Raw genomic sequence first — 13,235 nt, forward strand, 5'->3', positions numbered from 1 at the left:
AGTGCTCTTTAATAGATGGGCTTTTTTCCTAGAAAAGATACTTCCATAAAGAACCAAGTCTCTTGGAGGTCTCTCAGGCAAGGACAAGCACAACTCTTTAAGCCTGACACTTGGAGGTATCTGTTTCATTTATACAGGTCTTTTAAAAATCTTTTACAGTTTTCAAAAGGTGAACACCGAGAGGGAATAAGTTTGCCACAGTACTTTCCCCATCAACACTGCCTGCTAAAGAACCATCTTTGTCCTCCAGTTTCCTTGTTGATACAGTAAGAGGTCCCATTAGATAGTTTTGCCCAATACCACACTGAGAGCTAATGTTAACTTCCTCAGCCATTCTAAACACTTTCTAGGTCATTGCTTAGGTGCTTTTCTAGGTCACTGTCTTATGAAATATAGCCCCTCATTCTTTAGACCTGTATTTAGCCTTATTCCTCCATGAGACAGCTTGGATTTGGTCCTGCAGAAACACGCAGATAACGCCCCAAGCCAGCCAGAGTTTGTTCAGAATGACCTAAGTGACTCAGACGACTCTGTATCAGAGACCTGTCCTTACAATTTTCCATTTTGTGTTATCCACAGATTTTATCAGCCAGGATATTTAACTCCACATCGTTCATGACAATGCTGACTAGCATCAGAGCTGGTACTGATTCGTGCAGAACCCTGCTGCAAATGCCCTCACTCTATCATGCTTTCTCTTTGACAACTACATTTTGAGATTTGTTCATTACCCACTTCTTAATCCATTTAATGTCTGCCTTCTTGAATGCTGTACTCAGCAGAAACTACAAGGAAGTTCCAATTCTAGAGATCCAACCTTTGCAGCTCACGATAGCTTCTACTGATAAGGAAAACACAATTGGTCAGTTTTGCAGAGGGGAAGATAGGATCTCAAAGACACATAGCCCCTCTTCTTCCTTCCCTTGCCTCCTCACCAGCTTGCACAGCAGGCCTTCACCTCTGTTTCAACACAGTTCTCTATCATTTAAGGAATACTGTATTTTCCTATATAGGGGCCATGTTCTCCAAATATTGCCACAAAAGCTGGGCATAGACCTTAGTTATTTCTGTTCTTTGCTGTCAGCTATTACAGCTTATTGTTAATGCCTGGTTCATTAACAGGTTTTGTTTGCCATGCAGATGTAGACATTACCTTTGCAAATACAGTGACACATCTACTGTAAGAAGGACCCTGCTCCTTTTTATCATGCCTTTGCCACTATTACTTCTGTAGGACCCTGGGATGAAGTAGCTTTTACAAGTTATGCCCACAGAAGGTGTGAGATCTGGAGGGACCAGCAACTAAAAGAGAACAAAGTCACATATCTGGAAAATGTTTCATGCAATGGGAAACACAAGGAAGTTTTTCCTTTCCCTATCTTAACATCTTTTTCCTGGAGCAAAAATAATTGTATTGAATGAACTCAGAGATTTCCCTGCATGGTGAAGCAATGTAAAGGCAATGGGATTCTTATCATTCAGCTTCCCTGAACATTTCTCTGAGCCAGAAACAAAACAGTCCCAGTTCGGATGACATTTATTTAGCGTATGTAATGTTAACCAAAAGAAAGTCAGGGAACCTACCCTGAACCCTGCTTTGGCTCTTCCACTTTTTAACTATTGGCTTGTCCTGCCTCATTTTTGACCTGTTCCAGCCATTTTGTCCCAGACTGAGGAATGTCTTGCCCTGGTATTACAGGCACCTACTGGCCTTGTCTTTCTTTCAGGTAACAGCATGCACCTTGTCTGAGTGGAAGTTAGAACCCAGAGAACAGAGGATTGAAGGATTTGGAGCTGGCTTTCCTTAATTTTAACAAAAACAATGAGAATTCACCCATCAATAACCCACTCACGAGTAAGATACAACAGCTCCTCAGGTAGTGGTCTTACAAGCAAGAGAAGCCTTTTATCTCCCTCTTATGCTATTAAACGTGAGACTAGTTATGGGTAAATCTCTTTATTTTCATACTTTCACCTCTCCATCTCCAGTCCAGGGGAATTTTGGCTTTGGTTGTTTTGGCATCCAATTCAGAAAGCACATGTTGTCACAGAAATTATAGCAAAGCCATAATGTTGTTCTAACATATTCTTTCAAATATTGCCCAAGTAATAGTAAGTTATGGTGCTGGCCCCAGCTCAGGTTCAGTGAAACTGATACATAGTGAAGTTAAAGAGGAAAGCAGCCTGGAATAGACTCTGGGACTTGTGACCATTTGCCTTACAACACAACCTGGCAGAAAGCACAATCCTTTTCTCTGGGTCTGGACATTTCTGTAGCGCTTTCAGAGCACTAATCCATTATCTGGACTCCAGAGAGCTCTGCAAATTATATTAAAGCACAAGATTCAGAGTTCAGTTCACTCAGAAAATGCGTGTGTATGTCTGTGTGTTTGCATATGGATGCGCGCAGTGTGTGGGCGTCACTCCCTAAATATGAGGCGAAGTGCCTATCACAGAGAATAGACTTTAAAAGGGGTTTCTGAGATGTGAGAAACCAAAGCTGGGAAGAAAAATAAAGCAAAAAATGCAATCTTCCCACCTCCACCATCAACTCAAATTAAAAATCAATTGTGTGTGTAAGAAAAACTAATCTTTGGAAATACGGGTATAAATGACATTTGTTGTGAAAAGCCTCCCCCACTCCTGTCCCCGAGTGATAAGGAAATGATCTGGATGCCAGGCGAACTTCAGGTTGGATTCAGGCAGCAGAAACATTTTCAGGTCAAGCTTCATTTGGCGTTAGATTGAGTTCTCCCATTAACTGCTATTGGGAGATGGTACCACTGTCATTGCTTCCCCATCCTGTGTGTCCACACAACTTGATGGAGATGCAGACAGGTGCCCATGGGTAGGCAGCCCTTTCATGCCTTCCCCTCCAGCAAACACTACCACAAAAATGCCACTCCAGCCTCTACTTTACATGAGGTCCAGGTGTGTGGTGGCATCCCAAGATCCTGGCACTACTTCAGGGAGCAAAGCTGCAGGAGGGCTTGGGAAAGAGGAGAAACCGCTCCTTCCCAGGAAAGCAGGTGTGACCCAGGACGCTGCCAGGACTCTTCACTGCTCTTTACGGAGGAGCAGGGAGCCAGGCTGGCAGTGCTGCCAGCTTCTGAGGATCCAAGGTAGCTGATGGTTCTAATCAATGCTAATACAAATGAGAGACACCCAACCTAATGGTACACCAGCAAGCATAGTGGCTGCCTACCATATACAGAAGAAAATCAACTGATGTATTTAAAATGGCAGAGGGAGTGTGAGAGAGGATGTTTTCCTTGTCTTTGGTGGAGTTGAGGTCACTGCCTCATCTCCATTCCCATCACCCAGTGAGTGCTCAGAAATCTCTGCATGGTGTCGGATCCAGCCCAGCACTGAGCACTGCCTTGGAGGTGATGAAGGTCTGGCAGGATGGGGACTGCTGCTGATTTACTTCCTCACTTCTGTTTGCATGAGCAGCAAGGTAGGAAGAGGCGGATGATTGAAGGGAGTGGGGAGAGAAGAAGAAAGAGGGAAGAAAAGATAATAAGAAAGCCCCCACTGCCCTCTGCCATTGTGCTGTTCACTAGAAGGCTCCCTACAGAATTACACTGTCGTCTTGCAGGAAAGCATGTAATAACTGAAAATACAGTGTCAAAAGGAATTTTTCAGGCTTTGACAGCTCATAAATTACAGTTCGTTGACTTCTTCCTGGGTCTAGATTTAAATTAATAGGCAGGCAGATATATATTTCTTTTTGCTCCTTTCTCCTGAGCAGTAGCAGTTGTGGAAGTGACGCAGTTTCTCTCATTTCTGTCTCCCCCTTCTCTCCCTCCTTTCCTCCCTCCCTTACAAGCAGTCTCAACCCTATGCAGATCAGCTCAAGTCTCCCAGACCCCAGGGTCTGGCAGAGCAGTCCTCCTGACACCTCCTCTCACAGGCAGAGAAAGCAAAGGCAAAGAATTTCACTGTTTCTTATTCAAATGGTGTTTTTGCAAAATCAAGCCCTTTCAGATGAGGTATTTGGCAAAAAATGGTCATAGGCAGTAAAGGTCAGAGATGCTCAGGTAAGTCAGTGATGGCTGCAGCATCCAAAGTGAATGCAAGTAAAGTGAATGCAAGGCCTGCCTTCTATATAAATCAAGATGAGATGGCTATCGATGAACAAATGTGTATTGCCCTTTCCACTAAACCGTAGGTGCTCACCTATAGTGAGAGTAAAACTAGCTGTGTGGATGGATAGGTAGATGGATGGGTGGATGGATGGATGGATGGATGGATGGGTGGATGGATGGATGGATGGATGGATGGATGGATGGATGGATGGGTGGATAGACAGGCAGTTGAATATAATGGCAAACAGACTAGACAGGAGATCATAGCTCCAAAAGGTAGTCATGTTCTTAAACACAATCACACTCTGCCTGACTGACATCTCTTGCAGATATTTCCTTTTGGATGTAATGTTAGACTGGTAAGTCTGCAGGTCTCAGTGGAACAGTTACTAGCATTTTGCTGCTAGGGGAAATGATCCAGGAAGATGGAAGTTTGCACACAACTTGCAATGCTCTGGTGATCAGAAATGCTCAGCTTGGCTCTGTCTGCACAGATCTGGAGTTGTCTGGTGGTGCATTAAAGCACAGTAAGTAGCTGGAGTGCTGGAGAAGACCTGGTTTTCTTTTGTATGGTGGTGCATTTATGAGCTTGGGGTGGGACAACCTGAAGTCTCTGTGTGCTCTTGCTCTGCACTTCCAAGTAACTCAGCCTGCATCAGTGATGGCTATGAAATTCCTAGGAGGATGCATAGTTGCAACATGTAGGTTGTAAAATGAATCAAGTGATTTTGGGTCCTGAAATTTGAAAAGATCTCATGTAAAAGGGGGTTATTAATAGTATTAATGGTTCCTGCTACAAGTCGTAGTCTGTAGCTGCTTAAGAAGCTAAGGTGGATACTGGGCTGCGTGCTTGTCAGTTCTTGTGAAAGAGCAGTCCAGGACATGTTTGTCTTTGGGAAGGCGGCAATGACTCAGAGCTGGGAGCTAAACATCTCCCTTGTTTGCCATAGTAACACAGCGAAAGGGAGTGGAAAGCACAGAGCCAGAAGGAACATGGATCCTGGCTGCCCTTACGGAGGTGTGTGAAGGGACGAGTGCGATAATCACACATTTAAGTCATTTGAAAGGTCTTTGCACTCTCACTACTGGCACTCACAGTGCAGGCGCTGAGGGGTGGTCACGTCCCTCTGAGGGAGCAGCTGCTCGTGAAACACTGCGGGCTGTGCATTGAGCTGCCTCCTGGCTCAGCGGTCCCTGTGAGATGCTCTTTGCAGTGGGGGTGGATGAGCATAGGAGGTGAAGAAGGGAGTGAGGGGCTCTGGGGGTCTTCCTCAAGCAGCACACAGCAAGGGAAGGAAAGCCGGAGGTGCCAGGGGTTTGCCCTTTGGGGAGGTCTCCTGTGTGGTGACACAGGGATGTTCCTCACTGTGGGTTCTGGTGCCATGACTGCAACGATGCAGGAGGGGCAGAACTCTATTTCACTTAATCCATGAGGGAAATGACCTTTTTAGTGCTAAAGTCTCTAAGTAACTGCAGCTACCTTAAGCTCAAGCTTGACTGTTTAGAGGGAGGTGGTGTTTGCGTGTGCTGGTGTATTGAATGGGGAAAGTATTAGGTCTAGGTGCTTAAATCTGTTGGCTTTATTTCAAGACTTATTTCAAGAAAACCTATTCTGAGGAAGACACTTATTTTCAGTGCATCATTCAAAGGAGTACTGAGTACTCCAGAAATGCTCATCCTATCTTACTGGGGGAAGGGGGGATGATGGGTGATATTGTGCATTATAGATGCCAATTTGTGCAGCAATGGATATCCATCAGCCCCTCTCTCAGCCCCACATGTGACTGTATCAGCACTCTTTCAATTGGAATTACTAGGACAAAAAGTGCAAATCAGTTCCAAATAAGTAAATGAATTCTTCGTCTGTTTCACAAACCCGCTGAAGTCCCTTTTCTGTGGCTTCCAGACCACCATAGACCACAACAGTGGACAACCACTTTCAGCTAATGGATAACACTGCCAAAAAGACTGCACTGATGTCCAGCCTATGTCCTTTTGTCTAAATTTCAGCTCACAACTATTTCCCATCAGCTCTTGCTCGTGCCCCTCACTGGGACTATCCAATATGTTATGCCCCTACAGCCTTCTGTGCCTTACTCTGATGAATAGTTACTGCAATCCCCAGCTTTATGATTTGCAAAACAGCATTTTGCAGAGGACGCAAAGGCAGAAATGGCAGAGAAATAAGGCAACCTTTCAATCCATTTATCAAAGTCCTTGAAGTCCCCATTTCAAGGAAACAATCAGAAACAGGGAGCATAAAAATTGAATGTGAAATCCAGGGCATTTTAAATAAATGGAAACGTTAACAACAAAGCAGACTCCCCTTGATGATAATAAGAGAAAATCAGTCTTGAGACCTGTTGATCCTGAATGGATCTTGTTTATTAGGAAAAGCCAATTGAATGAAATCATGGAAGAAAGACACAGAAATAAAATGTTTATTCATTTCCTGTTTGTGTTTTCTTAATTGAATGTTTTGCTTTGCAAAATGCAAAAAGAAATAAGGCTAATATGCTGTAGCCAAGCGAGATCCATTTAATCACACTTGATGTGTCAGAGTCTACATTAAGCCGTGTGCTGTTAGGCTGCACCTGTATTTCCTTTGCAAAGGCATCATTAGCTGGCAAAGCTCATCCTGACATTGCTGAAGACAGAGCAGCATCACAAACTACCCCGCCGTCGCTTAGAAATGGCATGAGTTAAAGCAACAACTAAGCAGGAAGCTCACAACTGGACTTAGGAGCTAAGAAGTCATGGCCATTAATTTACTGCTGCCCATAAGACTGTCTCCTGGCTAAGGAGAAGTTGTTTTCATGATAGTTGTCTGGCATAATTATTGTCAAGCTTAGAAAATTTAAAAAATGAAGCTCGGAAGGCATGATTTTTGAGCTGAAATCTCGTCTATTTGGGTGTTTACAGCACACACGTCATGATTGTATCTCGGCTTCAGGCTTAATGAACCAGTGAGACTTTTAAGAGGTCCTGTCTTCCCTTTGCTATGAAATCTGCAAGGTTTCTTTCATCTTCTTCTAGAAATTTTGATACAGTCTGTTCTAAGGAAAGTGATGCTGGGCAACAGGATAGCAGGACAACAGGTCCCACCATCTGCTCATTAGATGTTAACAGCTCCATGCTAAGATGAGGCATGGATGGAGGAAGCCCACACATATCTTCTGGACAAGGAACTTGTTAAACAAGAGACAAACAATTAATTTACCCATCGTGGATTTGCAAAGGAGCCTATAGGGAACATGGGCTACTTCAGGAACAGCTGAGTACCAAACTTTCTCAGGCTGTGTAGGAAATCTCTGATGCTTTTCAATATTTGTCTCATGTAATATTGATCACAGTCTCAGAGCTTAGTGCCACCACTTTTTTCGGTGACTGCAACGATGATCTTCAGGAGCACCTCAGCCACTTAGGATCATGTTTCTCTTTCTCTTCATCTGGATATCCTTCTCCTAATTTCCCTTGGTAACCTGCACCATTATTTCCCCTACTTGCTGCCGATGTTTAAGGTTGTGTTGCCTGTGCTCAGTCCTTGCACATATTTGCTTGCAATGGCCTCAGCCAAGCATCTGAAAAGTGAAAGTCTGAAGGATCCTGAGCTCCTTTTTACCCTTTGGTTTTGGGTCCTCTGGGTCAGGCCCACAGAAGACTTGTGGGTAAATTACTCTGCCTATCTTGTGGCTAGGCAGAGAACTGTTATGCCGAGGGCACTCAGTCTGACATCTCTTACCATCATGAAACGTACTAATTGGGCTTTTGTGTGTGTGTTTTTTTATTTAATGGTCCTCTAGGACACTGAACCTGCATTATGATCAGAGGCTGATGAGATAGGGATATGGGGAATTAGGCTCAGCTGGGCATCTCTGCCAAGGGCTACAATAGCTTATGACAGTCTGTACAGTATTTCCAGCAAAATGCTTTGAAATCCTAGAGCACCTTCTGTGTGAGGGACAGGGAACTCTTTACCATCAAGAAGGCAATGTGGAAAAGAAAGCAGGAAGCTTTTAACCCCTGTCAGTCAACTGTCTGCTTGTCAAATCAAGGCCCAGCAAATCTCCCCCTCTAGCTGATGGGATGCCTTTGCCATGACGTAGTCCTGACAGCTCTGCACTTACCCAGCAGTGAAGTACCCTGACTGCATGCATCTCTCTGTGTGTATTTGTGTGTGCACTTAAACCCAAGCTGTTCAAGCAAAATCTGGCATCACCTACTGAGCATCCTTTTGGTAACCAAATGAAAAACCCAACCCCCCCCCGCCCCCAACATGTATTAATGTCCTACTAACCCCCTACTTCCCCACCCTGCTTCGCAGAACAAGTTATTTACCTTGGCTTGTAGTGCAAAGGAGTTTTCTCTGCTAGATTTTGTTCCACAAGGACTAGCTGTTTCTGAGACTTGGGAAGAGACACATATCTATTACACAGGATGAAAGCCAACTTCTAATTCAGGAAAACTGACAAGAAACTGGTTCGTTGTAAGGATATCTTAAAACTGCCTTCTGCTTCTTCTAGAGCACTAGCACTTCAGAAAGCTTGATCAAAAACAAACTACTAGATCCAACTTCTGTTTTCTTTATCCAGTGTTGCTTTAACTATTTCATGTAATGTGCTCAGCTTCATTTCTCTTTCTCAACCTAACGAAGCATCTATGACCTGAAAAGGGGATGGCTCTGTTGGAGGGGATGACTGAGGTTCTGCCCCAGCAAAGGACAAGGCTGTGACATCAGGCAAACGTAAAGCCACAAAGCTGTGCATGTCATCTGGCATCAGATGAATAGCCCCACAGAATTTAGTGAGGCATGATTAAAGCAGGAAAAGGAGAACTGGAAAGAAAGCAAGCAAGGGAGACTGAATGTGATTGTAGTGCTCAGTCCTGCATTTCTCTTTTAGTACGGTGACAAGCATCGTGAAGATGTCTGAGTCTGATAAAGTGGACATACAGAGTCAGGTCAGGGAACAACTGTTCTTTAATCCCCTTGCTTGTCTGCTGGTCCACTGATTCAGGGTCAGGCTCTGCAGAGACTGAGGGCAAGTCTTGGGCAAGAGCAGGAACTCCTGTGTCTCTCTACATTTAGTATTCTTTTGGCTGTAGAATAGGTGATACCCTCTAGCAAACTAGAAAAACTCCTTTCTTCCAAGAAAGTAAGGAATAGGCAGTGTATTTTGAAACATACTGATTTTCTGTGTTTTTTCCTCAGAGTCCTTTTGACTCCTGAGGTCCCTGGGGAGTAGGAGTCTTCAGAGAAGCCAGGTCGTTTGAGGGAATGTGGAGCAGCATAGAGACAATAGCTATGCAGCAGGGTCCAAGCACAGCCTAACAATCAGTCTAAGAAATGCTCCAGTGCTGTGAGTGCAAAGATGCTTTCATATTTATTAAGAATTAATTCAGGTGAGTTGCTCACGTAACTCCTGTACTGTATCATCTCACCGCATGCACACAGACACAGGCTTGTGCCATCTTGTAAAGGGACTGCAAAGGTTTATGATAGTTGCAGCACCCTGGTTTTTATTGAACAGATATGGCACATTGCACTGGATTAAGTCATTTTCCCCCTTCGATCTTGGAGGGTCAGAACCAATTAGCATAGTCCTTCCTACCTTCCTTGAGGGCAGGATAGAGTGTAATGTAGCCAAGGACTGATCTTGCCATGCAGTATCATTGGGGGTGACACAGCTGAGCCCCTGATGAGATGTTTGCTGACATGTGTCAGGAAGGATCATGACATGCTTCCCTAAGTGTCCAGCTGGATTGTGGGTATGCCAAAGGAGGCAGGGGGTTTGTAACATTTTCTAATATGGCATTTAAGACAAAAAAGAGTGAGCTGAGGCAGAACAAGACAAATTAATGTAGGATGACAACTGCCTTAAGGAATATCAGATGACCAGAGAAAAGCAAAAGAATTCTTCTCCCAAAGACACCAAAGTAAATGTATATATGTATCTGTATATGTAACCATAAATACGTACATCTATGTGTGTATGTGCGTATAAAGGCAGATCGTCAGCTGGTAGTCAATGGTAAAGGTCCAATGAAGTAGGTAAGGTATATGAGGATGCTTAAACATTCATTACTTGTTTGTTTCCTGCATGTATGAATTGAACGCATTGACTATATATGATTTGTGTAAATAGGTGCGTGCATGTGTAAATATTCTTTTCACTCTGTCATAGATCATGAATAAAGAAATTTCTCAAAGGTGACTGGAGTTGGCGAAGATTAGGAAGAAAGCCTGTGAAAGTACGGATGTGGCAGTTATCTGGAGATGTTATCTCTAAGCATCAACAGATGGAAGAATTGAATGATGTGATTCATAGCAGTTTGACTGCATGTAAGAGAGAGAAACTAAGAAAGAAAACTTCCACTGAATGCCTTCTTGGCATTGAATTCCTAAAACTGAAGAACTGTCTTTAAAGAAAGGGGGTGGGAATACCACAGGCTGAGAACTTTAGACTCAATACAAGTAACATGCACAGTTCTGGAATGGCTGAAACAGGCAGAGATAAGATCTGGTTCTTTGAGTCTGATTTACAAACACTGAGATGCTTACAGACTACTCAGTATTGCAGAAGCCATTGCTGTTTAGCTGTAAGAAGCGTGCACATCAGCCTGTGTCAAATAACTCAGTACTCATCCTTTTAATGAAGCCATACTTCTGGAGTAAGATTTAAATCACAGGTTAAAATAATACCCACATTTATTTCTACAGATAGATTGTCCATTTAGGTTGCCATAGACAGTGGAGAGAGAGTTGTACAGTTAGAGGAGCTTAGTATGCTATTCCTATATTTGGTTAGCTGCATAGATCTCTAGACTCAGTGCTGCACCGTCAAGATCTCCAATGACTGCAATAGGAAACATCAGCTCCTAAGCCAGCCAACCAACCTCTCTTTCAGTGTAATGCTGCTTATTCTGCCAGGGCAAGGAGTGTCTCTAAGGTCTTCAGAACAGGATTTAGCCTTTTAATATCACAGCAATCTAAATCTAAGTCCATCACCCCCATATTCTTTCACAGTCAACAGAGGTATTTGTGCCTCCAAAGGCTGATTCATCCTATCAACACTGTCACCTAAGAAAGGCCGGGCAAATTGCTCTGGGGAAGTGCCCATCTCTTTCAACTCAGTATGAAGTAAGTTCAAACAACAACTTTAGACTTAATGGTTAATATTCAAATAGCTAAATTTAGGCGAGATCAATCCTGCCCATAGCACATAAATTAAACTCATGTAATCTTCAGTCCCTAACTGTGCCTCCAGGTATGCTCTTGCTAGAAGTTGTACAGATATGTATATATCACAGTTTATCTGACTGATCTGACAAACAACCAACACAGCTGGAACAGCCAATATCAAGTAAACACAGGGATTTTCTTAGTGATAAAATCTACAGAGGTATAAAAAATTCTCAAAATACGTGCCTTACTAATGACCTGAAATTACTGCTTGATGAACCCATAATCTGCTTGCACATCGTGCATGAAGAGAAAAACAACTCAAAAGGAATTGCGAAAAAACTGTTATTCGCAAAGCATTCCACCATTAACACAATATATAATTGCTATCTGCAAAACAACTTTCTTAGACAAAGAACAAAAGCATTTCAAATTGTGGTGATAGCCAGCAAGACTCTCAGCTCCTGAGGTTTCTGAGATATTTTAGAGAAATACTTTGCACATATGCAGCAGGTTTCACCTGAAGATCTCAAAGCACTTTGTAAATATATATGCGTTAATTAATCTTCACAACAGCTCTGTGAGGTAAGCACTGTAAATATAATTATCTTGATTTTACAGATGGTGAACTTGAGACTCAGAGCACTGAAATAACTCCCGCAAGTTCACACTGTGAATCAGCAGCACTGTAGTGACTGCAATCCAGTGGTTCCACTGCTACTCCACTTTGCTAACCCAGATAATAAAAGTCCCTTTGCTTATGGTAACAATAGACTCCACACGGAGAAGAGTACTGCTCTGGGATTTCACATTTTCCTGCTGGTAAAGCATTTTCTACCCTTTAAACGAGGGACATGATAAATGCACAGAGTATTTATTATTAGGAAGCTCATTAACATTTGGATTGTTACCACTGGATGAACATTATCAATAGACTTTGCTGGTCAGCAGGTGAGATCCTATCCCCACTACTAAACATGGACAGTTCTGGTGACTTTTTGCTCCTTAAAAGGATGATTTCTCTAATAAGCAGTTCTTAAGAAGGCTCAGACAGTAATCATGCTTCCTGCACATCATCTCTTGTCTTCATTTAGTGTGATATTCGTGGTGTATCCTGTAAATAATCTGTGGTTGTCCTCACTGGGGAGAAACACAATTTGATATAATGTCAGCCTGGTCTGAAACTGAGAAAGTTGAGTTTGCTGTGAAGGGGAGGGTCTCTCAAGCACCCACATCTGAAATCTTTAACCTGTTCTTACATTAATAAAGTCAACCTGCCAGCATGTAAGTGTCAGTGAACAAAAAGGGATGGCATATGGCAAATACCAGCAGTAGCCAGTGCTAACGCTTGTATATGATGGAGGCACTTGGGCTGCCAGAGCCAAGGGGCTTCTGCAGGGGCAGCTGGTAGTCTCCTTTCTTCTTAGAGTAATCAAAGGACTTTTTGGGTGGGTGATGCATTTTGAAAGCATGTAAAGAGGAACACTTTTACTGTTTTCGTCAAAACTAAATTCTATCAGATCACAAGATCTGATACGTTCCTTACATGGAGTTTATCTCCATGGGCTACCTTTGTTTATGGCAATCTGCTCTCCAACAGTGTGTCTGAATTTTCTGGTGAAAATTATCTGTATTCTTATATCATAATATTATGTCTTACTGCCCTGTGATTTGGAAAGTTATTTTCACCCAGTAAGATCTCAGCAACATCACTGCAGAGCTGGGGTGGATCTGGGTGTCTGTCTGGCAAACCTGAAGGTTCATACTCTTTCAGACTATTCCCAGTATTTTCTTGTTAAATGGCACTAGATTTCACCCATTTCCTTCAGTGTATGGCAGCTCAACCTCCATCAGAGTGTTATTGTACTCTCCTTTCTGATGTGGCAGAGAATGAAGAAAAACCATATACCCCAAACCACCAAGAAGGTAATTGGACCTTGCAAGGGTCATCACATAGGGGCATTTTG

At 43.0% G+C, this 13,235-nt stretch overlaps 1 protein-coding gene across 37 annotated transcripts in view; it reads right to left on the reverse strand.

The window, feature by feature from the left end:
- Positions 1-13,235, reverse strand: part of CELF4 (CUGBP Elav-like family member 4) — a 686,780-nt gene that overhangs the window by 94,520 nt on the left and 579,025 nt on the right. The window lies entirely within an intron of this gene.

This window comes from Lathamus discolor, chromosome Z, assembly GCF_037157495.1.
Source record: "Lathamus discolor isolate bLatDis1 chromosome Z, bLatDis1.hap1, whole genome shotgun sequence".
In the NCBI taxonomy this organism is placed as follows: Eukaryota; Metazoa; Chordata; class Aves; order Psittaciformes; family Psittacidae; genus Lathamus; species Lathamus discolor.